Below are 25,582 nucleotides of genomic sequence, written 5' to 3'. Positions count from 1 at the left end.
ACAGTGACAAATAGTATGTGTGGGAATGCTAATAAGTCTTAACAAAAAATAGCATGTTAAGCGTATTCAAATGTGTGTGTTTTTTATAGTGAACTAATAGGATTATGAAATTACATTAAAAGTAGCTCCAGTTTTATTTTCTAATTTAGCCTAGGTTTTATTTCCAACACACACTTAAGTGTAGCGAGGAACGCCTTATCTCCTGAAATTGGGCCTCCGTATTTCAGTGCCCTGTGCCTAGAAACGACACGCTGGGGTAAGGAGTGTGGTTTATTAGAATCGAGAAAGAGTGAGGACAGATGTTTTTTGGCCATGCTCAGACATGGCCAACTATTGGTTTCCTTGCTGAACCTCCAGCCTTAACTCCTGAAGATCTAGTTGAATCCATTCCTGGGTCTGCCATCTGTCTCACTTACACTGTGATGACATCTTGCTGCTTTTGTCCTCACAGGGCATCACAGGACTCATTTTACAAATTTCATGGCTTGTTTGGGACATTTGGTCCAGACAGTGTAGAAACATGGTTGAGTCTAGCCATGCATCTTGTAAGGAGTCATCCAGGTAGATAAGCTGTCCTTTCTCATGCCTGGGTCCCATATAACTCCCACTACCCTGTCTCTCTGGGGACAGGCTTCTTAATCTCTTCCCCAGTGCTCTCCATCATCTGTGCCATTGCTAAGTTCTCAGTGTAACTTTCCTCTGCTGAGTTCTCTCAAGTATAAAATCTATAAAACCTTTAAAAATGTTTGCACTCCGCCATCCAGTGTTTTACCTTGTTTCTTTACTCCTTGAAACAAACTTGAACAAACTACCCATTCGCAGACTTCTGCTTCCTCACGTCCTCCTCTTAAGGAAATAGGCAGAACAGAAGCTGGGAGTTCTGATTGGAAAGTGTGATGAAGAGGGGAGAATGAGAAGTTAACATTGCACAGACGAGTGTTTCAGAATTGTTATATTGTTGCATGGAATGTAACAACGCTCATAAAATAAGCATTTGGCATACTAAGTCACAGAAAGAAAACATCTTAATTTCAGTTTGGCAAGATGAGCTATTAAATATATTATCCATAGAAAAATGGATCATGTGGTTTTATAATCAAGATGCCAGAATAAGGACAGATACTTTTATGTGATGAGCAGTTTTATTCTAAGGGAAATCTCCAATTCTTTTAAATACAGTTGTCAGGACTGACTCTGACATGAACTCTGGTGCCCCCTATTTGACCACTTCCCCTTGGTGGGGAGGCCTGGTGGCACTCAGAGGAAGGGTAAGCAGGCTACCAGGAAGAGACCTGGTAGGCTGTGATTATATGGTCACAGGTCTAGGGGAGGGAAATAGGGTCAGAGAAGGGGGCGGGGTTGTGGGGAGATACAAGTGAGGGGATAATAATCGAGATGTAATCTGAATAAATTACTTAAATAAAAAAGAAATGCATTGTATAAGAAATGTGTTGTTCCTCTCTTTTGTTCCTGTATTTTTTTTTAAGTGAGTGAGGAGAAATGTCTTGAAAAGACCGTGCACTAGAAATTAAGAAGTTCAAAGGCAGAGGGTACCTAGGTTCACAGAGTCCCCTGCACAGATGTTCAATCCCCAAAAGGCCTGGCAAAGGGTGGTGCAAACTCACTGGGCTTTTGACCTCTCTTTGAACAGTGGGCTCTTCAGCTACAAAGCATTTCAGGGCCTCTGGAAATGAATCCCTTAGACGGAATCTTTAGAAGAAAAGTTTGCTTCTGCCCTAGGGCCAGCCTTATGTGAATAGGCCCTGAGGGCATTGTGAAGAACAGTGGAGCTCCAAATCTAGGTTCTAAGCGGGTGAAATGAACAAACAGATCTCTTGATGAAGGGTAAGGAGCTGGTGCGAGTACGCGATAAACAAAGATGTCGCTGAGGGACCCTCACTGTATACTCAAGCTGCTCTTCTGCTCATGTCACTTTGGAAAATGAGGTGTAAAAATATGCCATGGGAGTTCAAATATAGTTAGTTTTCTTGTCTTTTATAAGACAAAGCACGACATTGATTAATTACAAAAATAGGCTCTTCTCTTTTGTGGCTGCAGGAGGAAGCAGATGACTATGGTGCCTTTTGCTTTTCTTCATTTGACTGAACTCATTCTTAAGTTTGCTAGGGCAGTCAATATAGTTTCTTTAAAAAAAAAAAAAAGGCTGGGTGCCAAAGAAATCCAGCAGGGAGCAGAGCAGGAGGAGCTCTGGTGCCTCCCCAGTGGCTCTCAGCATCCTGGGAATTGTTAATAGATGTGCACGTGCGGATGAGTGACAAGACCTTCTGTAAGCTGTTGGTGCTAAGACGCTCAGTGTAGAAGAATACCTTTGAAAATGGAATGAAGGCCGGCCTTCTTTCTCTAAGGACGCCAAGCAATAGCTCAAATATACTCTTCTGGTTCTGGTGGTAAGTGTTCTCTCGGCATGCTTGGTGGCACTTAGCACTGAGGAAGCAGTGATACTTTAATTCCGTTGTCTGTATCAAGAGACATCACATGTCTCTTGTATCAAATGTTTCAAAGGACATCATAATGTCCCTTGATGAAGCACTGATGGCCACTTGGGAGGACACCCCTACCATGCAAATGGAGATCTGTGGGGTCTTGAACTAAGGCACAGAACTAAATCATGACGACTAAAATCTGAGCGAACCAGACTCCTTATGAGTTAATACAGGGGAGAATAGTCTGGAGTCACTTTGAGTCAGACATGAATTATAAACGTGTGTGTGTGTGTGTGTGTGTGTGTGTGTATGTGTACACAAAGTAGGGATTGCAGTTTTTGTTTTTTGTGGAACACATTGGTACCTCTTGTGGAGGTTTATATTACAATGCCCATAGAATGGATGGAGACCACGGTAGCGCTGTGTGCTGGAGAGTGAGATGGAAAAAGCATTCTGTATCAGACTGTCTAAGCCATGATAGGAGAGCGGTGAAACATGGAGACAAGACATTTGAACTCTGGGGTCCTCTGCTGGGTACAGAAATCCCATCAAGGAATATATGAAAAAAATTTTTTTTCCACACTCAAGCTCCCGGAATGGGCCTTAGAACTTGTGGGATTCACATGCTTGGTCTGAGCCCCCTGAAGAAAATTCATGAGTGGGGCGAATAGTTGGAAGCTAACAGGAGTTTAATTAAAGGAGGGATGGCAGTGCTTGTTTCTGAAGTCAGGAGAGGAGAGGTTTTCAGAGTAGAGTAAGGCATAACCTGGGTACGGTAGTGTGGGCCTGCAGTCCTTGTTACTGAAGAGGTTGAGGCAGGAGAGTCATTTGAACTCAGGAATTCAAGGCCAGCCTTGGACATACAAAATCCCAGTCTCTGTGTCTTGCGGGAAAGCTTAGGGGTTATCTGACATTGAAACCTTAGAGAATGTTGAACTCCCAAAGATGAACTTCGCAATTCCTACTGAACACTCCTTCCAGTGAGTGCCTGGGCTGTCGTTCAGTCATCTGTACTGAGTCACAGCCTTCCCTTACCCTCTGCCACCTGCTTCTGTCATTTTTTTTCAATGCAATGAAAAATGTTACTGGGGTTCCTGGGTTCCAGTGAGAAGTTAAAGAAACTATTCTTGAACAAAAAATTGTATTTGCTGTTGTTTAGAATCCACTCCTCAAAAGTCAAAACAAAACACACACACACACACACACACACACACACACACACACACCACCACCAAAAAAAAAACCAAACAAAAATAACAAAACCAAAACCCCGCAAAAAAAAAAAAAACCCAAAAAACAAAAAAAGAAAGATTCACCATTTCCATCATCACTTTCTCCGATTCATCTCTATAACGCACAAATAGAATGTGCAAGGCACCAGGGAACACGGCGCGTACTTCAGATATCCTCCTGTTCTTATATGAAATGTGCTACTTGAATCCCAGGGATTTCTTCAGCCTCTCCGTGTTTGCTTTGGCTCCCAGCGCGCAGGGGGATGCTGTGTCGCCATGTAAACTTATTCTCCAATCTGCCTCCTCCCTGCCTCTCAACACACTGCAGCCTTGTGGAAACTGCCTCTGGGGATTGGAACTCTGAAGTGTCAGCAAGCAAACAGTAAACGCTCTTCATAAATCTCTAAGTCGAGCCCGAGGCAAACTCACACAGAACACGAGAAGATGAATTTTAGTTTAAATCGGAACAGGGATCGGAAGATTGAACTTGGGATTTGGGGATGATTAAATAGAGGATTCAGTGAAGAGGTCTCACCTCTCTGGAAAATGTAAGGCAAACAGTCCTGTGGCTGACCTGGAGATGTCTGCTGCATTTGCCAAAATAAAGCGACAGATCTGATCATGTACTGCCTTAAGGGGCAACTTGACTGAGCTGTCCAATTCAGCACTCAGCGGAATCAATGCAGAGCTTATAGAAGAGAGGCTTTTTGTTTGTTTATTTGTTTAATTTTATTACAAATTTCAGGTTATTCTATTTTCTTAAATGATAGAAATGGCAAGAATTCTGGAATTTTGAATATTGTTTCTACCATTTACTTTATAATATGGACAATCATTTTGATATAACACGTTGAAAGTGGCCAACCAAATTACGACAGATAATCTATTTAAAGTCTTAAAGTAGAAATCTAGAAAAAAAAAAAATGAAATGAAGGAGCTACAACATCTACGGTACGAGAGGCCAGAAGTCTTAGTTCACAGCAGGCTGCCTCATGCTGGCCTCATTTTTGACCTTGTCTCCTCTTCCAAGCGTCTTAAAAGGTGGACTAGAGCAAGCATTAATTAATCCATACTCTCACCCTCATAATTGTGTGTACAATTTTATGGTTGAAAGCTGTGTCTGCCCCCTCACTCTGGAGACATCTGTCTTTACTGAACATCTATTCTTTGAGTAAGAAATAGTGCGTGTTGTTGAAATAACCCATATATCAAACTAAAGATCTTCACATTCTAATTCACCACCTTTGCATTTCAATCACTTGTCTCTTGTGTGCCAAGGAGCGGAAATGCCAGCCGCGTATAGATGTATAGAGCAGAGAGAAAGGGTGCTGAGTGCCAGCTTGTAAAACAGCAGAAGGACAGCTGCTCGGACTCATAAATGAGATGCTGGAAGAAGGCATGTATAGGATGCCAGGAACAATGCTGTACTTAGTAACGTACGTACCTGCTTCTCTTCTCAAGAGGTGGACTTCTTCTTGCTGGGGGAATAAAAGACATCCTGGCTTTCTCCCTCCCTCTCCCATTGAGCTTTGTGGCACAAAGTTAAACACAAATATCAAAAGAAATGCTGGATTTCAACGACATTTGATATATAATTGGCCAAGTAAGTAAATCTTGCCTGGATTGATTAAATAACAAAAACACAGAGTTTAGTGTAAACTAGTCCATTAATTATTACTAAAATCATCTCTAATCAAGTCATGTAAAAAAACCATGAAAAGTGTCTCTGCTCTTTAGGAAACAGGTTTCTGTCTAATCTTTGGTTCAATTAATTTTTTCTCTTCCACATATCTCATTAGACTCAGGAATTAGATGAACAAATTAGTAGACCAGCTTTGGAAGTCACTGTATTTTGAAGGTTGAAAAAGAGTTTACTTTAAAAATCTCCGACTCTTAGATGCAGCGAGGCCACTTCCCTCAGTGTTGACTCAGGTGGTTTTGTGTTTGGTTTTGAATTTATTGTTGTTCACAACTAAGGAAGTAGCTAACTACTGCTTCTCTGAATCTCAGCAAAGCTGGTTGTCTAGAAGGCGTGGAGCTAGCATCCTTGTGCTTAGTGAGATACTGTGGGTTTAATGGCCAGATGGGACATTTTTGTGGCAGTGGCCAGGAAAACAAGATCACAGTGATGAAACCTCAAAGCAACGTGCATCATTGAAATGCTGTTCTGGAACAGAGAAACAAACAAACAGAAACCAGTAGTTTCAGTCAGCAAAGGAGGCTTTGCTTTCCAACCCGTTTGACAGTGAGATGCTTGGCTTGTCTAAAGCAGAAAAATTTCTGACAATATTATTTACAATTTGCCTTCTTAATTTTTTATTCATGCATATGAAATGCTGCATATCATAGGAAGTGAGGAATGTTTTCTTATGTACTTTTAACAGGAATCTTTAGGAGTCCACTTTGGCCTGATAATACTAGTATAAAGGTGTGGTGAATTCAAAAGTTAATGTGAGCCTAGGCTTTTGGAACCATATAATGCTACAAAGATAACGTCCTTCTTAGCCTTTTCCTTGTTTGGTGATGATAGCTTGATACTTTAGATGTTAACGCTCCAGATTGTAGGTTGGTGTTTGGTCTGAAGTCATGCTTTCAAATCACCAAGGAACACTGCCATCGACCTAGATGTATGACCTTTGACCCCTTTAATCTTTCATATCCCACGTCCCATGTTTGGAGGGGGTGGGTCAACCCTTAACAATAAAACAGAATTCAAACACTTCTTTGATCTTTCATTGACTGTGGTTTAGTTGCGTGTTTTCTACCACCTAAATATTAAAAGGGATCCCAAATCCTTTGATCAGCTTTGGCTCCCTCTGACCACCACCACCCTCAACTAAAGAGCACAGATCACCCAGATTTTGACTTCTCTTTACTTTCTTCATTCGATCTCTCTCTGAGACATTAACAGAAAATAACTATTGTTTTCTAAAATTATCTGTATTACCTGTAGGCCCGGCTAGGCTAGCAATCAATCAAGACACTGACACTTGTTATATTTTAAAATAGCCTTGGTTAATCTATTAAGCAAAAGGTGGGTCAGAGACAGAAGACAGTAATTAGCATCAAAATACATCAGACCATCCCCCAACAAATCACTACAAGCATGGGTTTAGTTGGAACATATTTTAGCTCTGGTTTGTTTTGTTTTGCTTTCTTTTTTAAAAAAAATTATAATTTATTCAGATGACATCCCGATTGCTATCCTCTCCCTTGTATCTACCCATCCCCCTTCCATCCTACTTCCCTTCCCTAGACCTCTGATAGAAGGGGACCCCTCCCCCACCATATGACCACAGCCTATCAGGTCTCATCCAGATAGCCTGCTTCCCTCCCTCTGTGTATGAAACCAAACATACACTATTAAGTGCATTCACAACTCTCACTTACCATGTTTTCTACTGTATCATCATTACTAATGATCCCTATTTCCTGTAGTATTCTTTCACATATAAATCTATTCATTTAATATAGTTGAGCCAGCTTCCCTTGGATCAGCATTTACATAATATACCTGCTTTCCTTTGAGAAGAAACATTCTTCTTGGCTATTTCAAGCAAGACGTTTATTCTAGTGTAGAGAATTGTGAATAGGTTTAGTGAAAAATGCAGAAAGCAATACTGAGGTTACTAGCTAGAGTTAGTAGAGGAAACAGCACTGTCCTTCCCCCAGGAGAACAAAAAACACGAGGTACACAGGAGAGTAGTGCAAGTGGTATGCTATGGCACTAAGAAAGAGGGTGCTACTCAAACAACTAGAAATATCCCATGAGATTGTTGCTCAGCCCTTGAAAGATGCAGCTTCTCCCAGTTCCTAAGTGAACCATGGAGGGCCGCATGAGGCTGGTTCAGAGAGGTGACTGAAGTGGATAGATTGGTCTACCCAACAGGGGCCATTGAGAATAACTACAGTAAGACAGGAAGTTATCCCTTCCTCCCGTCTCTGCTATCCTTATTAGAAATACTCACAGGATTTTATCTGCTAGTCTAAAAGTCTAGTTTGCCATGTCTAGCCTCAGGGCCACAGAGCACACTATCAAACAGAATTTTGAGAACTCAGATCTAAAAGATAAATAACTAGATAAATGATAGGCAATTAAGGGACAAGTGATATATTTAGCATTAGGGCAAGAGTTCTGTATTGAGTTCTGAGAGACATGAAATAATTAAGACTTAGCCACTCCTCTGGTTCATTGGAAGGAGATGATGTTATCTGAAGAGTTTAGCATGGTAGTTACATTCCTGTCCTGGGGACACCTTCTAACTTCTGAATGAACACATCAGTGTTTACTAAAGATATCTCTTACCTTTTCATCTGTGGCTTTATTTTATTGCATTGATGCCTCATGCCATCAGTTCCCTTACGGGGAATAACTAGATTAACAGTGCTGTCCAGGATACGATCAATGATGTCAAAGGTCAGGAAATACCCTGGGAGCCATTTTTCCCTGTATCCACTGAATTCACTAGTTCCTAAATGTCAGTAAAGTGACAGAAATGATACATGCTACTTAGGTCGAAAGGAGGGCGAGATTTCGGTAGTTTGCAAGTTTGAGAAAGGTCACAGAAAATAATTTCTCATATGCTCAGTAACATTTGGGTAGGATTTGGCTATTTAAGAAGGCTGGCCTTTGAGATCAGACAGAATATGGGAATGAACATCCAAGGACTGAGATAGGGGGGTTGGGTAAAAGGAATGGAGTTTGGACGATTTGGAAGCAGATGGAATGGGGCACGTTGGGTGAGCATGTGTGTGCAAACGATGATCTTTAAGCTGCTTTTGCAAAAACTGAGTACATCCAGCTGATGCCATCTACAGCAGTTACTTACAGAGAGAGCTAGAAGTGAAGCCGCAGGACACCTGAGAGAGGAAAGCATATGGCGAGGTGGGTCAGCTTCAAAAGGCACGCAGAAACGCTGAAAAGCATAAGCTGTGCTATTTGATACCAGTTTCTTTAAGAAACTTATTCATTCTTCATGCTAGATGAATACACCATTTTCAAAAAGCAGTAGAACAATTTCTGCTGAGTGAAGGATACCGCTTGACTTATTTTGGAAGTTGTTTCTTTGTGATGAGGAACCAAACGGGGTGCATATCATTGAGAAGTGTGATCAGAACAAATGTCCAAGGGATTGATCAGAACAAACAAGGGGGCAGAAAGCACAGAGTAGATGGTGCCGAGGCAAAAGGTACATTTTAGAGGTTAGTGATCAGACGCAGATATCATTTTGCCTTGCTGTAGAATCAGGTGTTAATCAGATTAACCACATTCAGTCAATTTTCCCTGGCCTCCTCCTCCTGCTTGGCTTCCTGGAGTTGGGGCTGTACTATTTTTGAACTTTTAAAGCAGTTCCATATAGTAGATGGAACCCAGGAACTTGTTTTTTTCACAATTTTTATTAAATATTTTTACATATACATTTATATTATTATACATATATATAATAACCTACCTACAGCAAGAAGAACCATGGAACAGTCATCAATTATATATATATATATATATATTATATATATGTATATATATATATATATATAAACATTCGTAGTGTTTTGGTTATGTGTTTTTAGCAGCCTTGAAGAAAACATCTTTCCTAACTTGGTGAACTTAAAATTCTGAATGTAAATCAATGTCTATTAAGACCGAGTATCTCACACAGTGCCAACAATCTCAGTCACTTCAGTTTACTATGTATATGTATGTGAGGGGAGGGCTGGGATTCCAATGTGGAGCATCCTAAATGCTAATCCTTCCGTGGACCACTGAGCTATATACCTCTGTATCCGTAGGCCAAATTAATCTATTTTAGGCTCTGTTTCAATTATTGATATATCATATGAGGAAACAGACATTTCCAATATAAAACTGATGTTTTCTATAGAAACTTCTCTCTAGGATCTGGACTCTGCTTGGGCTTTGGCTGAAGCAGAAGACAACCAGAGCATGACACAAGACCACCTTACTACCAGTGAAGTCCTTATGGGAGAACCTACTTAATGATACAAACAGCTAAAGTTGGTGTGTCTACAGTCACTCCTGACCACACCTAAGGGAGCCAACACAAGGCCCTTTCACCTAGGTATTATCCCTGAGGAAGTACATTTTGTCAAGCAAGGTTTTTTATTTTTATTATTTTTTTTTAACCACTGCCTGCATTTTTATCTGGAACATTCATGGGGGTGAGTGAGTGACCTACCTGCTGCTTGGCTTAGGAGAAACAGGCTAGTGACATGCACCTTGTGGAAACGTGTGTCTGGTTTTAGCTCCTACAGTCACCTTGGGACCTGGAAATGCAGTCAAGCAGTTGCAGACTTCACAGCCGACCGTGTTATTTATATGAGATGACAAGACAGAGTTTTCAGGACTGAAACCTTTAATAAATTTATCAATTTACTGACTGTCTCGGACTAAATTCTCTGGAGAGCAATGTTAGCAATTCTCTTTTAGATAATTGGTTTGCATGAGGATCTGTTTTGTGTATCAGTGTAGAGTAATTTATGTTCAGTGAAGGAGCTTGGCAAGGTGGGAGAGCGTAGGGCTTTAAAACACACAGACAGAGGCCCAAATTTCAGTTCCACTCTGTCTGGGATGCATGGTCTGCAGAGAGATACAGGAGTGCCCTAAGATGCATTTCCCATTATAAAAGTGAGCATAACAAATACTCAACAGTTGTGCTGCAGTCAAACACAGTAAGCCACGCAGCATACTTATTGGCACACAGCAGACATTACAAAACAATTATCTGATACATTAGCTTTTTTCTCCCTTCTGAGAACTTAGATGTACCCCTCAACTTTTTGATTGCTCTAAAATCATGGAAAACAGAAGGTGGCAACATGAGCAGCAATCAATTTCCACATTCTTTCCCTTTCATTTTTTTTTTCTCAAACTCAAACTCTCTTCCTTAGAGAACTGAGCACCAGAGGCAAACTATAGGAGTGCGATGAAATTTCACTGCAATTGAATTAATTCCATACACATCTTTCTTGCAACCTCTGTGCTGGGACCCATGTGAATGATCAAAAAAGAATCCCCTGCCCACTACCCCCATATAACAGCTCTGGGGTATACAACACAGGTACCACATCTTTGCACGGTTGCACAGAAAACAGGTTTCCTTGCAGCAGTCCATGCACCGGCTGCTGTTAGGTTACAAGATTAAGTAATCTCATCAAGGCAGATTCTGAGACCAAGGATGACTTGGAGAGACTGTGTGAGTTGCCTGATCTAAGACCGAAGACACGGGACATTTAGTCCACAATGTTAAATTACCAAAGTGTTTAAAAGGTGCAAGGTAAATCATGTATTACTGTTTGGAGAGAACTTTTATCTATTGTAAGACAAGTCTTCAGTCTCCTTTTTTCCCCTATTCTTTACATGCAGAAAAGAGTCAGGTGGAGGAATAGGGCCCAATGTTATTAATGCAGAAAGGAAATAGATATCCTTGTATCAGAAAAGATGAATCACGAATTATTGAGTGAGGGAGTCAGAAAAGGAGCTGAAAAATGAAAAAGACATTGAAATCACTAAGATTAATGCTGCAGGAGAGTGGGGAACCATTTTCACTAGAATAAATCATAGGTGGTACCTTTAAAAATAACCATGGCTATTAATTTCAAAGCACAGACCTTTAAGTTCATTACTTAAATCATTGCCTGTTTCTCCCAGACTCTTTCTTTTCTGACATTGCCTCTGCATTCATTAAACACACACCACAGTCACACAAAGGAGCTGTCAGTCATCACAGCGTAGACATGCTGACATATAAGGACTCGAGCAACAAAGATCAGAACTGAAGAAAGCAAATTGCCACTGGGCTTGGAAACTCTGGGATTGCCAGTCGTCTCACTGAGAAACTGAATTTATGTGGTTTGCACACAGGAAGCCCTGGGTTCTGCATCAGCATTAAACCACTTCTGAAGTGGACATGGGCTTACCAGACAGCGCTGACCAGCAACACGATTCCACAAAGGAAATGTGTGCACGTGCCAACAACAACAACAACAACAACAACAACCACCGCCAAATGCTCCAAACAGATTTAGAGTGGAAACAATTATACTTTTAAATTCCTTTCCTGTCTTTTCATAGGTTTGTGATCCTTGGCAGGTGATGAGTTCTCTTTGAGGTTCAATGCAATTTTCTGACTTTGTCAGTGTTTACTTGTTAAATGAGGTGGAGCATGGAGCACTTGGAAAATGTCAGGTGATCTATCTGAACAGGTCCTGATTTTCACTCCCTAGGATCAGCACTGAGGAGGGGGCTGGCGGATATTGTAGACAGAAAATTGAATATACAGCTCTTGAGCTGTGTGAGGATGGATCTCAGAAACATATATAAATAAGAATAACAACAGACATATAATATATATGTGCATGTGATTAGTCATAACAGCATCAGCAATATATAAGACAAAGCCTGATACCCGGAAGGAATCAATAACTTCTGCTTCCTGTTTTCCTCCGTCCATAAAAATGAAGGGAGATGGTATTAGATGGCCCTCAAGGACTCTTCTTAGCTCTTAAAATCACACAATTTAATAGATTCTGATTCTTCCCATAAGAAAGTGGAGCTTTGTGTGAACTTTTATATATAAATGCTGAGTTTCAATGGCATATTCTGTCTGGCTGCACACCAATGGGGACTCCATATGCTTTGAAAAACTGATCTTTATGTTAAAACAACAACAACAACAAAACTCTCCTTAAAGCTAGAACTCAGGAAAAGTTGAAAGAAACTGAACAGAGTGATGTTATGTAGGACAAAAAACAAAAAACAAAACAAAACAACAACAAAAACCAAAAAACAAAAAACAGAGAATGCTCAAGCATGGGTAGAAAGATTGGGAGACAATTACAACAATGGGTAAACCCTGGAGAGAAATTCTTAAAAATTACAGGTGAACAGAGAAGGAAAAAAAAATAACTGAATACGGAGGACTGAGACTAAGACGGCAAGAGATCACATGGAGTATGAGAAATCAGAGAAGAATGGCGAGAGAAATACAGAAAGCAAGTCAGAATATGAGCTGAGTTCTCTAACATAATATTGAAAGTAACGAAAAGAAGGTCAGGCAGACACAGGAAAATATTGCTTTTCCGAATGTGGGTTTCATGTGTGGGAGTAGGCCGTTCTTATTTATGCCATTTTCCTGTGTAGGTTACACACCATGGCCTCTTCTCCTTGGAGGGTGACATCAGAATGATGGTCTAACCTCTTGCTTGTTTTGGTGCTGGTCATGGAACCCACGACCTCTTGCATGCCAGACACATGCCCTGGCACTGAAATATATGCTCCAGACCCTGCTTTACTTATTTTTAACTTATATCAAGGCAGCCAGCAAAAGCCAGAAACCGTGAAGAAAGGCTTTTTAGTGGAGTACTAATTAATTTAACTAAGAGGCAACAGTGAAGACTGCCTTTTTCATGTGGCCAAATTCAGGCTCCATGGAGCAATGACAGCTTTTAGAGAGGAAAACATGCTATGAACACTGCTGTATTTGGTACAGACTTTCAGAAGGTGTACACGCTTAGGGAGCATGCAGATGGCTTTCAGGATAGCCCAGGTACATTAAAAATTTATCCCCCCGGGGAAATACAAATATTTATGATTATGGCTTTGTAAAAAAAATTTAAACCAAACACATGTTAAATGATAACATTAAGTTATATTTCTAGCCAAATAGGTTGGTACTCTTTGCAGGGAAATTTTCTTTATAAAATATAGTTTTAATAGCAATAGCTACTCCTTTAAATTTGGAAAATAAGTTCTTTAGTTGTCTGCATCTTCTGGGTACCAACTGTTCTTTGGCATAATGAGACTTTATTCCTGCTTTCCTGTGGTTCTCTTTCCAGAATCCACTGCAGTTTAGTTTTAATATAGTCACTAGATTCTCCTAGCTCAGAGCCCAGGACAGGTAGTGGGAATCTGGAATGGTGACAGCCGAGCTGTACTTTGTCAATATTAGTTTGGCAGTGTGTGGAGGACACGTGGGTGCCTGAAAACAGAGCTGCTGAAGCCTGTACAGTCACGCTGAGGAGCCTCATTTTTTTCTTTAGGAAAATTTAGGTCTTACTCCTTTCGGTTTAAAATCTCCTGGACTCCAGGTGATCTCAGCCTTGCTTATCGCCATGATCCAGATGCATTGTGGGACCCCAGGAACCAACCAAGCATCTCTCACATCCTCCTCTATAGGCTTGTCTGGCAATTGGCTATGCCAATACTGACTAGAGAAATCAGTATTACACAGCAGTTGGCATAAACATAAGAGAAACTGAGGGGGAAGGGAAGACACGGGACAGGAAGGATGATAGAAAAGGGGTTAGAGGTGAAATATCTGGGACTATCTCAACTGTCAACCATCATTCCTCATCTTATCCGAATGGTTCTAATGTTTTCTTTGCCTAAAAGTAGTGGGGCCATGTATACAACCTCATGTAACTTAATTCTTTGCATAGAAACATCCCATATCTTCTTATAGATGGTATATGTTTGGAGAAACCGTTCTCAGGCTTTTCACCTCATTTGGCACACTGAGGGCACACCCAGTAAGTTTGAAGTAGTAGAATTTATACTGGCCCCACCCAGCCATGCTGCCCCTTTGCTTCGCAAACTTCAGATCATCCCATTGTTGAGGCTAAAGTTATTATTTTTTAATTAATATAACAAAATTGTATAACTGATAGAGAAACACCTTCAATATAAAATCTGAGTAGGAATCATATCCCGCCTTCTTCTGGAAAGCGGTTAGTTTTGGGGGGGGGATTACGTTTTTACCTTTGTTTTCTTCAGTTGGGCACGGAAAGTTGTAAAGATAAATTTGTCAACGTGCAGTGAGCACATCCTCTGAAGTGCCCATGCCTGCTGTGAACGTCCTCGTCACACCGATGGAGGAAACCAGTCAGTTGCAGTCTTCCTTATCCAGTCTCCATCCTGAGGGGAAGAGCTGTCCTTTATCCCTAGTCATCTTCTCTTCCACATTTGAGTTTGTATTTGTGTTTGAAAATTCTTTATAAGAAACAAACACATCTTGCTCTTTGTTAAAAAATAACAACAAAAAAATAGCCCATCATCATCTCCTTGTGTTTTTTAGGTTCAGAAGTTTTGCCTTTTTCTAAATAATATATTATGCTAACATTCTATTTTCTATTCAATTTGTCCTAGTTTTATTTTAAGCTCAAGAAACTCCACTTAATGATTACTATTGGAAGATTTGCTATACCCAGTTCTTATCAAATCTCTCCATAAGTATTCTCTCTTTTTTCTTTCTTTCCCTAAATCTCTGCTCCATCTTTATCTTTAAACATCTCATAGGCAAGATACATTTTGGGTAAAAGGTTTTGTGGGTGAGTTGGTGTCCCCCTCCCTCCACAAACCCAGAATAGCCAAAACCAAGCCTGTACAGTAAAAGAGTTTCTGGAGGTATCACCATCCCTGATGTCAAGCTGTACAACAGAGCAATAGTAATAAAAACTGCATGGAACTGGCATAGAAACAGACTGGTTGATCAACGGAATCAAATAAAAGACCCAGAAATAAACCCACACACCTACAGACACTTGATTTTTGATGAAGAAGCCATAACCATACAATGGGGCAGGGAAAACATCTTCAACAAATGTTGCTGGTCTAACTAGATGTCTACATGTAGAAGAATGCAAATAGATCCATATTTATCACCCTGTTCAAAACTCAAGTCCAAGTGGATCTAAGACCTCAACATAAAACCATGTATACTAAATCTATTAGAAGAGAAAGTGGGGAAGATCCTTGAACTCATTGGCACAGGAGATAATTTCCTTAACAGAACATCAATAGCTTAGGCACTAAGATCAACAATTAATAAATGGAACCATAACTTCTTTACTTATAATTTTTAAACAATTTAAATATCCATGTCTCTCTATATATTTAAAGTATGACAGGCCATCACTTGTATACTATGTGTAATAAAAATCAAGATAATCAGCAATTCTATTTGCTTGAATAGGTAACCATTGAGTGCCTTTGTATACTATCATTTTTTAAAAGTTAACTTGGTTACCCTACTGTGCTGTAGCATAATATTTACCTGTATTTTGGTATCTATTATTTAACTTCTCTGCTGTCTCTAGTCCATGATAATAATCCATTGTATAAACAGGACATATTCATTCATCCACTTATGAGAAACCTGGTTAACTCCCTGTTCCTGGTTATTGTGAATAGTGCTGCCAGAGGATGAGTGTACATGTGCATGTATCCCTTTGGTATGCTGATGTTTCCTTTCCAGATACATAACATAGTGGCATTGTCAGATCATGTTTCTAGTTTCTATTGGGAGCACTTATGAGTCCAGGGCCTTAGGGAGCTGATAGAGATTTTCAGAGGCTCCATGGAGGACAGTACCAAAGGCCCTGGATTCCGAGTGTTAGCTGTGATAGTAGGCCCTATTGAAGCAGGAAACAATGGTACTATATAGCACCCACAATATGGGAGCTGAGAGGCATGGAGATTTTCAGGCCTATTGAAACAAGGACTGGTGTTTCTGGGGTGGGGGTGGGGTCTCTGGTAGAGGCAGAGTAACATCAGGCCCCTTCTTGATCCTTCCATCAGGATAGTCAAGGCACTGGCTTTCAAGACGGCACCACCTTGTAAGAACAGATTCTCTAGGCTAGGGTATGATGGCTTCCCAGAGCAAATTTCCTTCTTGAGCAAAGCATTTATATGAGCACAGGCAAAGCCCACAATTGTAACCTTCTTGTCTTCTGGAGCACCAGACTTCAGCAAACAGGGTGGTGGTCCCATCTGAGTTCCCTCGCTTACCATTTCCTGGAAGCATGGAGTCTCCCCTGGCCAGGGAAATGACATTTGCTGTCATCCTATATGTCTCTGACATTAGGGTTCCATCATTCTTTTGTGGAGTTTCAGTTTTTTGCCATAGATAACCAACATGCGGGCATTAATTTGCTGCTTTGTTTCTCTAGTCTTCTTAGGCCTGTTTACTCTCCTTTTGATGGACATTTCATTTGTATTGTTACAAGGTTATGCCAGGGCATCGCTTATTAACCGTGTCGTCATATCCGTATCCTTCCTGTAGAATTGCTGTGAAATGCAAGGACCAGGCATCAAGATCAATGTCTCTCAAAGATCCCTTTTTGTGTCTGAGACTCCAGCCAAGTGAAGGGGACAAGGATGGCAGCTGAGAAAGGAAGACTGTGATAATAATAAATGTCAGTAGGCCACCATGCTCTTTAATGATGGGGCTGGGACATGCTAATGTTAGTTATCTGGAAAAATGATTCCCTATACCCATTAAGGGAAAGTGTGCTTGATGTTGCTTATGAAAGACAAAGCAAGCTATGGTCAAATCACAGCTCATGTAACCTAACCATTAGTGGCCTTGTGGGACTCATACCTGCTAGTGGATTTGGCAAAGAAACACTTAGTTCAACTGCCTGTGCTGGGTCTGAGCAGCACTAGGGAGGTGACACTTTCCTCTCCTAGGGGAGGCGTGTCTAGCTGGTACCGGGTGGACACATTGGTGACATTGTCTGTCCAGCATAGCTCACTGTTCTGTCCGTTCACTCCCACTAAGCCTCCTCTGCAGCATCTATTCACCTTTTTGCTCTGTATTTTTACTCTTTCTTAAGACTCACAGCAGAACCTGGGAAGTCTTCAAGCAAAATGGTTATTGCATGACCTTTCTTGGCATTAACAACATGGTGAGCTGAAGTGCTTGTGCCCTGTGGGACCCTGGGCCTGGAACAGTAGTGCTTGCTGAGGGAGTGTGCAGAGCTTGGAGAGAGCACATAACAGGCTCCATACACATAGGGTTTACCTTCAGTGTGCCAAAGGGAAAAAGAAAATGTCAGAGCATATTTCTCCAAAAATAAATGTGTAGGATGATACTAAATTAAGTTCAAACCACTCTTGAAGTCTTCTAAGTTGACATTTTTTGACGGAAAGGCATGCTTTCCATGAAAGTCTTGGTATACACGTATTGCATATAGTTTCTGCATGAGAAAATTGGTAGTTCATTGTGTGTGTAGTGCCTGTTTGGGAAGTGCAGTAGAAGGCAAAGTTTTATTATCTTTTCAAATGATGTGAAGCCATGTTTCTGCAAACAAAATCACAGAACGATGCAGTTCAGCTTCACTAGCTCTTTGAACAGTTCTGTGGTCACAGCATGTCCCAGTCTGCTAGAAATTGTTTCCTATTTTTGAAGATCAAAAATAATAATAGACCCAAATTAAAAAATAGTGCTGCATTTTAACATTCCTTGTTTCCCTGGAGATCTGCAGGTGCAGGAACCTTCATGTTCCCAACACACTTTTAACCATGTTTTTCCAAGTTGCTAGACTATTAGTTCTACCCAAACGTAAGACATTTTTTGATATATTCTTAGAGAATGTATCTCACTAAGCTGTTCTCAATAATCATTTCTTATGTTAGCTAAATATTGATTATTACTGCTTTCGATCAAAGAAGAATACATTAGTGAAATCTGACGTCTAGATGTTGCAAATTTCCTGCATAAAAACAGCTGTTTATCGCATAAATTAATAAAATAACTCTAAGGGCAATGACATAGGTTCATGATGGAGAGCTTGCCTAACATGTACTCCAAGCCTTACTTGCTTCTCCATAAAAGGAAAGTTTAATTAAAGTAGAGTAGTGACTATTAGAACCTAGGAATGTATGTACGTACTTAGTTTGTTTTGAAGAGGCTGGATGTCACCAGCACCAATTGTATGAACACATACAGTTGGACGTGTCACACTGAACTGTATTGATATATACAAGTAATGCATGCTAATAGCACCCATATTAAAAAGAAATTATGGCTGATCTGATTTAGAATAAAACAGTTTGTATTGATTTAAAATATGCAGAAGCTTTTAGAACATGAAGCATATGATTGTTGTGGATGTCAGCAAGTTTGTGCTTTGATCCCAAGTGTGGGATGTGAAACAGATTTTGTGCGAGGCTGTGCCGTGTTCGTCCACTGAAAACAGACTTGTGAGAGAACACAAGTGGCTGGATTTTCTGGTCTTGGCATAGTTTCCTATTGTTTGGCTGCTCATCACTCTGCTTTGAGATGAACCGAGAGAGAAACACTCCAGAGAATGCTTCAGGAGGTTCTGGGTTCCTGCTGGGGCTCAGAATTTCAGTTCCTGCAATTGCAGTCACCTTTGCTGAATTGCTAATTTTCTGTTTAATGAGTCTGCCGAAATCCTATGGACTATGCCAGAGCAATCGCTCCAAGGAACTGAGTTTAAAAAGGTCTACTTCTCCTGTTCCCATTAACCTCTTTTCTCTCCATCTAGAGTAGGTGGATTTGAAGGGAGGTATAGGCATTAAAGAACCCCAAATAATGTAGGTTTGAAAAAGTTCAAAGCTTCCATATAATAAACAAAAAATCATAAACATATGCATGCTTAGCAGAAAATATAAATGCCTATGTAATAATACTCTTCAAGAAAGCTGAAAACAACAGAATTTCCTAATTAAAATGTGGGTTCCACCAGAAATTAAAAACAAAAACAAAACACCAGGAACACTCCCCTGTTCCTGGGGCAATGAGCAAAGAGACACCTTGTTGGTGGTATTGTTCTTATATCAGTCAGGGGCAGAGCAGATGGCAGTCATTTGTTCATCCTAGCTTGATATCTGGCTTGTTTTATGTCTAGAACACAGAAAAATCAAATCAAATCAAATCAAATTAAGGCAGCACAGCATGGGAGGAGGCACACAGACAGAGGCCTGCAGACCAACATGTCACCAACAGACCTGCTCTCTGGCACACTGACACAGAAGGATCATAGACACCACACTGCAGAAGGATGTCACCCAGGGGTCCTAGCAGGAGCCACCAAAATGTGCAGGCATGTGGCGGACAAATGGGAGAAAAAAAAAAAAGAAAAACAAATGGAGTAGCTTGAGCGTTATGAAGAGAGATGGAACTAGAGCCATGAGGGTGGAGAGGACTAGCCTGTTGGGAGTTGCCAGTCCCATCACCTGGGACCATGGTGAGGTCCCAGCCCGCGATGGTGCTAAGAGCCGTATCTGGGTGCATGGAGCCATATAGGCCGCTGTCCATGTCTGTGGCTCATATTTCTACGAAAGAACCTGAGCCATGCAGCTATCTGTGACCATGCAGATGTCTAGGGGCTATACAGAACTGGCCTTGCCCTTCATTCACTGCTTGCTGCATTCTGGAGAGCTGGCCCCACCTCTCAAGCTCAAGCATTTAGGAGAGCAAGCCGACCCTGCACCTCTTCCAGGGAGTACAGCATGCCCTGAGGTGTTGTGGGTGCTGAGGTGATGCCCTTCCCCGTCACCCCTAGCCACCTGTGGTAGTTGGGAGAGCTGGTCCAGGTGTCATGAGAGTGGAGGAGTTGGCTCTGTCCTTTGCCAGCTGCAGGACTTGCCCTCCGCCTTTCCTGGGCAGCATAGTAGAGCTGGCTTTTGTAGAGGGGTGCAGATTAGCCAGCCCCTAGGTTGAGGGCACAAGATGCAAGATAGCCAGCCCTGCCACTCATCTACCTTGAGGTGGCATAGATGAGGGGGCGATGCCTTTCCTGCCCCTCTCCCCTCACCACCTGCGGTAGTCGTGAGAGCTGACTCTAGGGTCATGAAAGCAGGTGAGCTGGCACAGCCCTTTGCCAATTACAGCACTTGGGAGAATGGGCAATGCACCTATCCTGGGCAACACAGTAGAGCTGGTAGAGCTGGCCCTGGGCGGGGCACAAGTATGCCTGCTCAGAGCGGGGGGGGGGGGGGAGGGGGAGGAGAGAGAGAGAGAGAGAGAGAGAGAGAGAGAGAGAGAGAGAGAGAGAGAGAGAGGGCACGAGCGCAGGATAGCTGGCCTTGTCACTAATCTGCTGTGAATTGGCATGGGTAAGAGGGTGATGTCTTCCCTGCCCCTCTCCTCTCAGCATGTGTGCTGTGAGGTAGCATGGGGGTGCAGGGAGGGAGGTGTGATTCCCTCACCCACCCCTCTTCACCACTTGCGGTGGTCCTGAAAGATGGCCCTTAAAACATGAGAGCAGGAGAGCTAGTCCTGCCGCCCCCCGCCCTCCCACTGGCTGTAGCACTCCTGCCATTCACTGTGCCCGGGCAACACTGTGGATCTGGTCCTGATGTTGAAGGCACAGGTGAGCCAGCCCCAAGGACGTGAGAGCAGTAGTGTTGCCCTAGCCCCTCATTGACTGGGCAGCTCAGTGGAGCTGGAGGTGTGGGTACAGATGAGCCAGCTCCGAGGGTATGAGAGCAGGAGAGCTGACCCTGTCTCCTGCCAATGGTGGCCTTGGGTGGCCTAGGCAGAACAGTTCTGGAGCGCTCACCCTGGTGGTGTGGATTAGGGAGAACTAGTCAGCTGACCAGATCAACTACAACGCAGGCCCAAATCCAGGGATTGGGATTGGCCCTTCCCCAAATCTATATCATCTGCAAATGACTGGCATGGGTGAAAGAGCTAGTCCTTCTGGTCCAAAGCTGCAGGATTTCCATGACACATGGCAACAATAGGATGACCAGGAGGAGTCTCCATGGATTTCCAATGTGATGGTGTCACAGAAGCCAGAGATCTGGAACCAGACCAATGACTCAATGTAATGAACGTTTGCAAGCGAAGATGTGTGGGCAGAGGGATATACTGTGGGATACACTGTGAACGTAATACAGATTCCATGATGACATATATTTTTGACACTCATTGTTTGTGTGCTTTTTATTTGGTATGGAGGGGGAGGCTTCAAAGATGAAGGGTGGATGAGAGAGGATGGGAAGATGAACAGATCAAGGTTGCCTGAAGTGAAACTCACCAAGAATCAATAAAAAGCAAAAATAAATAAATAAATAAATAAATAAATAAATAAATAAATAAATAAATAAAAAAAAAATAAAGACAAAAGAAAACAAGAAAATCACAAGACCTGCCCCCTCCCCTCAAAACAAAACCCATAAAACCACAAAATTGGATGCTTGCAGGGGCCAGAAGAGGGCACCCGAACGCCTGGAGCTACTGAAGTTACAAGTGGCTGTGAGCGCCCCCATGTGGCCGCCGTGACTTGAACTCAGGTCTTCACAAAGCAGTATGGCACTTTTAACGATCATGCACCTCTTCAGCAGTACAGTGACTTTTATTAGGTTCTTGGGTGCTTATGACCCTCATGACCTCTTAGAGGTTGCCCATTGCTGTCCTGAACAGGAAGCATTCTTCTCTCTCCAACTCTAGGAATCCCATCTGTCCAACTGCTTACCCTGGTTTCCTGTAGACTAATGCTGGGATGTTGGTCCTAGAGTGTCTTTAAGCCATGTATCTGGCTTCTACCTGGACACAGTGCAGCACAAGTGTGATGATAACTGGTCTTCTCGTGTTTTCGGCCTTCACTGAGCTGTGGTTTAACCCCTCTGTAGTTCTTTTCTTTTTTTCTGAAGTGTTTTGAAGATTTTTGCTGTTGTTATCTTTTGCTAGAGCTTTTTTCTGGAGTCCATCCGTCCACAGCTGCTAACTGACTGGGCGCCAGTGAGGTGGGGTGGCTTTCCGGCCTTGTTTCTTCAGCCTTGCTTCTGAGTACAGAGGAGAGGGCTGCCCCTCCTTCTTATCCTTAGGAAGAAAAGGAAAATGGACACAGTTCTTTCCCTCAGAACCTACTTTCTTACAACTTTCCCACGACAAAAAATATTAGCCTACACCTCAAAGGATACAAAGGTTCTATGCTTTTAATTTTGAATTCTTAGGCCGTAAATTGTGTCGCTCCCCAGTAGATGGCTTTCAAAAAAAAAAAACAAACAAAAAACAAACAAACAAACAAACAAACAAACCTCACACTTATGCGGCCAATGTATAAGGTTTTAGGGTGAGTCACATCATCCCAGAATGTCCTTTCAAGAACATGAGTGTTTAGAAGGATGAATAAAAGCAAATTAATTTTTTTTTTTGCTGTGGAGTCCAGTGCTTTTTCAGAATCAGGAAAGCAGAGTCATTCCTGAAGACACTGTTACTTCGTTTTGAAAGGAGCCAAATGTTATCATTTATTTATCTGTTATCACGGTTTGCTTGGGTCTTTCAAATAAGCCACACATTTTATAAGCTATAAAAATGTACTAGCCCAGTGGAGACTTTTTAAGAATGAAAACAAGTAATTGAATAAAAAATAATAATTTCATACCTTTCAGATTAGATTTTGGGCAGTAAAAATGAAGTTACTTTATATAATATTAATGCATTTTATATAAGAAAGTGGGTGAAAAATTCTGTATATGGGCTTCAATAAAGTGTATATAAGATTTTGACTCTAATATAATGATAAATGTATTATTATCGGACTTCTGGAATTGGTTTTCTACTTGGACTTTTTGTATTTGCTTGCTCTTCCATCTATCTGTGTTGTAGAAAGAAACTTTGACGAAGGATGCTGCTTTATAGTTCTTGATTTTGCCAATGTTCTGTGTAACTTGCTGTCTTGATAATTTTGCTAGTGCTCTAGTATATAATTTCTTTCAACCTGTGATCAGTTATATAACTTTTAAAGCAAACAATTGGTTTCATATGTAAGAAATGAAATTTTCTTTTTAAGGGATGAGGCTTTCAAAAATAGAATTTTCAAAGACCCTCATCTTTTTAAGAAAATAATCTTTTTTTTTATAAATGGACAAGGTAACGAGATGTTAATGTAGGAATTTTGAGTTCTAGGACAGCCTGGGATACCTGGTAAACAACATCAGTGTAAGGTAACAACAAACTTATCTATAATGATTTGCTGTGAATATGTAGAGGTGGGGCAGAAAGATAGAGGTCTGATCACATCGAGGGCAAAGAAACAGATTTCATTCTCCTCCAGAAATGGCTGGGACCTTACTTGGTTTAGGAATCAAAGTCTCGGAAATCCTCTCAGTCCACATGGTTGGCACACAGACTTTCTGTGGGTCAGGTCAAAAGTAATCTGTATTTCTGTTTTTACCTAAAATGAGTATGTACCTGTATTTCATATACGAAGCATAGATGCGGTGCTTGTATGAAATCTTAAGGTGAGAGCGTGGCTTGACCTGCAGTGCTCAGGTCACAGCAGTTCTCATAACTGCTCCATTCCAGGAGCCTCTCGTTGTAGTCATTTCTTCTCTCCCCTTTCACGCTTTGCTTCTGCCATCTACCCTAATAATATTTTCTACACATTTTTCCAATAGTTTTGAATTCTTATGAAACTGAAAAGTGTTAGTTTCTAGGCATATGGAGCTCAGTTTGTACAAATATTCTGGTCCTCTAGAGTTCTCGTTCCCTTTAGGCTTCTATTTGTATTTAAGATTTGTCGTGCTCTGATGTAATCTAATTTGTGATGGTGCAAGCCAGCCTGATGCACATCACACTCAGCAAGCACATGTTAGCACTCATTTCCTCCCTAACGATCACTGAGGTCTCTCCAGGCCCTGGCCACCATGAATAATGAACCCCAGAGAGCCTCCGACTCCAGGGAATATTTACCTGGATTTCTTACTCAAATGAGAGAGCTTGAGGGCAGAGCTCAAAAAGCCTTAATCTCAATATGTTCTCCCAGATTGCATTCCACAGGAGCAAATGTATTTATACTTATGCTGTTTGAAAGCAGAATTCCATCTCTGTTCATGTTTCAACAATGGACATTACCTCTCATTCTAATTAGATGACTTTGACCTGTTATTTTTAGCAAACCCTATTAGCATATATTTGAGTTAGCCTTTATTGTCCCCCTTTATCTCTATATCTGTTTTGGTTTATAAAGAAAAATGTTACAATTACAGGACACATGGACATTATCGGTGAGAACAGAAGAGGCGTCACTTCAACTTCTGTCTTAGTCAGTGTTCAATTGCTGTGAAGAGACACCATGACCATGGAAACCCTTACAAAATAAAATATTTAATTGGAAGCTGGCTTACAGTACGAGAGGTTTCGTCTGTTATCATCATGGAGGGATTTATGGTGGCATGTAGGCAGGTGCTGGAGCAGTAAATGACCTGTAGCCAAAGTGAGAGAGAGAGAGAGAGAGAGACAGACAGACAGACAGACAGACAGACAGACACACACACACACACACACACACACACACACACAGAGACAGAGAGAGAGACAGAGACAGAGAGAGACAGACAGAGAGAGAGAGAGAGAGAGAGAGAGAGAGAGAGAGAGAGAGAGAGACAGAGACAGAGACAGACAGAGACAGACAGAGACAGATAGACAGAGACAGAGAGACAAGGAGACAGAGACAGAGGAGGGAGAGGAGAGGTTGTGCCTCGCAAAGGCTTTCGAAACCTTCAGCACCACACCCAGTAACAGACTTCCTCCCACAAGGCCACATCTATCTCAACAAAGTCACACTTTCTAATCCTTCTCAAGCAATGCCTCTTTTCCATGACTAAGATCTCAAATATATATCACTGTCTTTTTAAAAAAAACATTGTTAAATTACTTTTAAACAGGATTTTCATGTCTTGTTTTAAAACAGGACAGGGTTAGGATACAAAGCAAACAAACAAAGCAACAAACCCAAAACCTCCAAGCAAGCAAGCAAACAGACAACAAACAAAATCTTCCAGCTTTCTTTCAGATTTCATTTCAGCTAAAGGGCTGGTTTTTCAAACAGCTGCAACAACAAAAGTGACCTACATCTTGTTTGCAGATGTTTCTGTTCAAAGATCCCGTGAATAAAGTTTCTCCCAGCCTATATGCCCCTCAGTGTATGAGCAGCCGCTTCCAGCATGGCGTTTAGTCTCACCATCCAGCGGTCACTAACTAGGATGTGCTTTGATTTATATTCCCGTGTCGCTTGCACGTTGACCTGACAAATAAACATAGCATTCAGTTTTCAACTTATTCCAGCCCTGTGCTGACACCGCTCAGGACATCCTACATGAGCTTAGTTCTCTAACAGTGGAGCCTTCAT

The 25,582-nt window shown here is 41.5% G+C and overlaps 1 pseudogene across 1 annotated transcript in view; it reads right to left on the bottom strand.

Annotated features, from left to right (window-relative positions):
* LOC311589791 overlaps positions 1-19,758 on the bottom strand; it is a 50,327-nt pseudogene extending 30,569 nt beyond the window's left edge. The window contains exons 1-2 of the transcript in view: positions 19,449-19,758; positions 7,983-8,148 (exon numbers count right to left, since the gene is read on the bottom strand). The product of the transcript in view is annotated as an uncharacterized misc_RNA (transcript). The remainder of the gene's footprint in view (positions 1-7,982; positions 8,149-19,448) is intronic.
* Positions 19,759-25,582: the final 5,824 nt, after the last annotated feature.

This window comes from Acomys minous (assembly GCF_964271855.1).
Source record: "Acomys minous genome assembly, chromosome: 19".
In the NCBI taxonomy this organism is placed as follows: Eukaryota; Metazoa; Chordata; class Mammalia; order Rodentia; family Muridae; genus Acomys; species Acomys minous.
The sequence above is the reverse complement of the archived record's forward strand: the minus strand, read 5'-3'. Positions and strand labels throughout refer to the sequence as shown.